This window comes from Mytilus californianus, unplaced genomic scaffold, assembly GCF_021869535.1.
Source record: "Mytilus californianus isolate M0D057914Y unplaced genomic scaffold, xbMytCali1.0.p SCAF_11, whole genome shotgun sequence".
NCBI lineage: Eukaryota > Metazoa > Mollusca > Bivalvia > Mytilida > Mytilidae > Mytilus > Mytilus californianus.
The window spans coordinates 5,995,830-6,001,131 of NW_026262593.1; the positions used below are offsets into that span (position 1 = coordinate 5,995,830).

The 5,302-nt window shown below is 33.5% G+C and overlaps 1 pseudogene; it reads right to left on the reverse strand.

Moving 5' to 3' along the window:
* Nucleotides 1-915: 915 nt before the first annotated feature.
* On the reverse strand, nt 916-3,449 carry LOC127720939 (piggyBac transposable element-derived protein 4-like; annotated as a pseudogene).
* Between the last annotated feature and the right edge of the window lie 1,853 nt (nt 3,450-5,302).

Sequence of the window (5,302 nt, forward strand, 5' to 3'; positions counted from 1 at the left end):
CCACATCAACAAAAGACAACTACTGACCATCAGATTCCTGACTTAGGACAGGTGCAAACAATTGCAGCGGGTTTAAACGTTTAAATGGTACCAAACCTTCACCCTTTTTCCTGAAACAATAGTGTAACATCACAACATAGAAAGACACACTATAAAATATCAACTGAAATGGCTTAACTCAATCAAAGGACATATTAACACCAGTGAACCTACACTGAACAAATAAATTTGACCTATGATACAATGTAAATACAAAATAAATAAACTAAGGGAAGAATAATAAAAGTAACATGCTATACCGCTATGAAATGTTAAACTTAAGAAAAACAATATGCTCGAACAAAAATATCAGCCATTTGCAATTACTTTAAACACCGGTAAATGAAAATAATTTTGTTGTTAGGTATACGTGTACAGTTCAAATAGAGAAAGGAAATATTTTTACAAAATAAATAATTTTGATGTTCATAGTACGAAGTGAAAATTTAAAGTAATACCAAACACTTATCAAAGCTATATATAATATTATACATATTTATTATAAGGTTAAATCCAAACTATTCTACTACCTGTCGATACTTTTATTTTTGGCATTGCACAAGTCATGTCTTTTTTGACTGTCCATGGCGTTAACCTTTTCGCTGCCAGAATGTTTCAAAAGCCAAAAAGACGTTGCTAAATATTACTTCAACAGAGACATTTGCCATTGAAAACCCAATAAAATCGTCAACGTAATTACACACATGGCAAACTTTTTAATTTATCAAGCTAATCCAAATGCCTATTGTTGGGTTTATGCACATTTTGGTCGGCATTAAATGATGTTAAAAAAATAAGTAAATAACAAGTGGAATTAATAAATTACAATACGTGTGCGCCATAGAATATTTGTAAATAGAACAAGATTTGAGGCATCCAAAAACGTTTGAGTGATAAATACAATGTATGTTATGCACCATAATTGATGTTTTTCTCTTTTTTAAATGTACATATGATTTGGTCAATTTTATTAAAATGGCTTTAAATGTTAAGATAACTTAATGATAAGGGCATAATTAAAATTCTCTACAGTCTTCGTGTAAGTGAACACAGTACTTATGGAGGCCTTTGTTGCAAAAAATTCATATGGTTCTACTCCTCTTTCTAACACTGTGGCTGTGGATTGAACACACGCAACAATCCTTCTCTTTCCTGTCAGTCAAGGTACGTACGGACCGTGCTCGCTGATCTCGTCTTCGTCGTCGAGGTTGTTCACTTCGTATTCCGGACAAAGATTGCACAATCTCCTGGATGAATCTCAGTCTGGATTTTACGGGTGTGTCCGACGTGTTTTTTTGGTACAAGATAAAGACATTGTGTACAATTCGATGAAATAAATGGAGAACAACTTTCTTCCAGGGTTTACGGTTTTTTCGATGTCCTCCGTAAGCTTTCATTATGGCATCGGTTGTGTCAACTGTTCCCATATTTTATTGTATCCGTTAACGATGCGTGGCCGGCCGGAGGGAAGATGTTGAGTCGGAAATGCAGTACTAAGCATTCGGACCGTTTTTTTTTCCATCAATATCTCTATATGCGGCGCATAACATTTTCCCTTTCCTCATGTATACCGAATTATCAGGTGTCAGATTAGCGTTACGAATGGTGTTTGGCATAGGCCGATTCTTTCGAAGAGTTCCAGAAAAAAGAAAAATTCTATGTCGAAACATTTCCCGATGTAGCATCAGCTATCTATTGACATATATAACTTTAAAAAGTATTATTTAAACGGCGTACATGTGCCTATCTGAGTAGAGATATTGACTGAAATGCACGTATTATACTTTAAACGAACTGTTTATATATACAAACTTGGTGTATTTTAAAATGAAAGAATATCTTACCATTCCGGAGTTCCCGAGTTCACCCCAGTTTTTTTTTTACGGGGTCAGTATTTCCGTTTTACTTTCAATGTAAAATTGTTCTTTAATCTTTATAGTTTGTTCATTATGTCCACGGTTTGTTATTTTCTCTAATTTCTTTTATTTCTGGCGGTTCTATTTTTTTTTTTGTCTGACCTTTTTTTTTCTTAATTTGGGGCATTTGTATTACACTAAAACTGACTAAAAATGTCATTACTTCTGTTTCGAAGTTGAAAATACTGATATTAAAAGACCGACAAATTGTGAGAACAAATGTCAAGAACATCTGTACACCGATATAAAGTGAACATTCTACATTTAATTTGTTTTACTTAAAATAGCTACCAGTAATATATGTAGTGTTTTGAAGAAGTCCTGAAGCTAGGTTTTGTGAGCAAAAGAAGCTATCACAAAAGACATGGTAGCCTTTATTCAGAAGATTTGACGCACTCATAAGGTCCATGACAACCGCTGTAACCTGCAAATGTCCTGCTGGTACTGGATTAAATTGTCGCGCTCTGTAGACAGACATTTGTAAAATGTAACCAGTCGCTAATTCACAAAGCATTCAAAACTTAATTTCCAAACTTTGCTGCATGAGATGGGATATACTGACTTATTACGTTATGACCTTTGGTTGACTGTAAAGTTTCGTCCACACAAACCTCTTTTTATTAACAATGAAACGACAGAATTGTTTGTTCATAAAGGACAATAGTGGTTTAAATCTTGAAGCAGGGTCATGGGCTGGGTGCTATCAATAAAAAAAATAAAATAAAAACCTTTTGAGATGAAGTTACGCTGTATGTTTATATTATAAATCATAAAGCACCAAGGGAGGATACCTTATACCCTTATCCGGTACTGAACTTTTGTTTTCAATTGCTTTAAGTTCCTCTATTAACACTTGAGATTTAGAAAGAACAAATTTAATTTCATACCAGACAAAGAGCAGAAAACAGCTCATCACATAAGGAACAGCGTATGCAAAGATACTTATAGATCGGAAAAAGATATTTTAATTGTTTGGGTTTTTTATTGCTCAAATTAATCATGCTGAGTTGATGACTTTCTGATAATATAATATTTTTATGTATGTTCCATGCTCTCTGTGAACAGTTTTAAGTTAACAGATAAGCAAAGCTTTTAATCATTACCTCTTCGACTTTACTACATGTATAAAGTCTTTGTCAAGTAATTTGTCATTTTGGGATTTTATAGCTGACTATGAGGTATGGGCTTTGCTCATTGTTGAAGGCCGTACGGTGACCTATAGTTGTTAACTACTGTGTCATTTTGATCTCATGTTGATAGTTGTTTCATTGGCAATCATACCATATCTTCTTTTTAATATTTACATATTTTACACATTGTTTAATTCGTACCTGTCTCGGGATGTTTCTTGAATAGTCTGACACATATAAAAACTTTAGTATGTTCTGAAAACGATTTCTCGACATAACCTTCTTGAACCAATGGGACGCCTGACTTGGCGTCTATAGATGAATTCCAATATTCTTCTATAGAAGACTTCCTAATCAAACCCATGTTGAATACTATATATATAGCTACGAAAGACTTTCTATTTCTGTCAGCGGTCTCCAAGACTTCATTCTGGCATATGTTTTGGCGGTGGCTGCACCTTTTCTTATGAAATTTCTTGCATAACTGTACAAAAGGAATGACATATCTTCAGAGTTATATATTCAGAGTACGACCATTTGTTATTCTTTTCGGGCAGTAAGATTTTTGTGCTGATACTTATTTTCATCTGTTGCTAAGCATGCTCATATTTTTTCATCCTGTCTTGGGTAAATATATATATTTATTTTTTTCTCTATGTATAACCATTCAAGGATATTCCATTTATAAATCCTCATGTCTCCCCTCAAGAAAATCAAATGGTCGTCCCTTATAAATGTTTGTCTTTTTTTCTCAAACTCCAAGATTGTAAAGAAAGAAATCGTGTTATTTTCATTTATCTTTCCTAATTGTGTCTCTTCACTTACGTTTTATTTCGCTAACGAAACGAAAGTTTTATTAAATTAATAAACAATATTTGATTACAGTGAATTGGTTTGTTTATTGCATTGTTCAACATAACAACAATATTGGAGATTTTTTTCTATCAGTACTCTTTTAAACATGGATTTACCTATTTGTTCTTCTGGCGATTTCTTTGATTATATATATAGTTCAATTGAAAACAGCAAATAGAAATACTTTACTAGTGCTGAATTTGCTGCTGGCATGTTTCGAAGCCCAGGGTTTGCACAGTTCTGCAGGAAAAGCTTGCACCCATGGATATACGGAAACCATTGCGCTGCTTTTAAATATGACGTCACGAAAAAAGGAAGAATGTAGAGAGAAAGAAAGAATATTGACAGAATATCATTTATTATGCCTTCAGAATTCAAAATAATATTTTTGTATCATTTACCTTAACCATCGGCCAAATCGGCCCTTGTGCAGTTAAAGAACACCTAAATCGGCCCGGTGGCAGTTATAGACAACGTCAATTGGCCTTATCGGCCCGATGGCAGTTAAATTTGGTAACGTCAATCGGACCTAATCGGCCCGTCGGCAATATAAGGGTTAAACACTAAATCCCTGGGATGTGTATTAGTTGATTTTAGTCTCTGATGCATGATTTTTATTATTAATTGTTTTTAGCTTTTAAGGGGGCTCACGGACTATTTTCGCGCCTACTGCGCATAATTACGGTATCCAAGAAGGAAACCGGTCTGTTGTCACAATAATTCATACCTTATTATTTAGCGTATTAAATGTAGTTTTGACAAAATAAAACACTTGTTTGTTTATGCTGTAGCTTTAAATACGTTTATTTACATTTATTTTTATCTCCTGGGTTATTTTGTTATTAAATTTGCTCTTTCGGTTTAAAAATATGTCAACAAGGAAGTCAAAAACGAAAGTAGTTGATGCAGTTTGTTCGATTTGAGATGGTTATTGTAGATACAGAAATGATAACCGAAAACGACGGAATCCGATCTATATTTCGGTGTATTTTTATGTCTTTTTTATACTGTTTAACCCACGAAATGGACTAGCAAAAGTCCTGTGCACACGAAAGTACTCGAGAAAAATGGTACGTAAAATAGATCGGAACAACCGGAACAACCGTAAACTGAATTATAAGCAAAATGTCGTCTGCTGTAGAAGTATTTCTATATTAAGAAAAGAGCGAGAGAAGTTTGCAGATGTTTACAACATCGGTAACAACTATTTTGTTTTTTTTCAATAATGATATGTGACAGAAACAAGGTCTTGTATAATCTTTTTGGGATTATCATAGACACAATTATATCAATGGAAAAATCATTTTTGATCTGAATATGATGCTGTATATTTCTAAATCATAATAAGAAAAACGATATGAT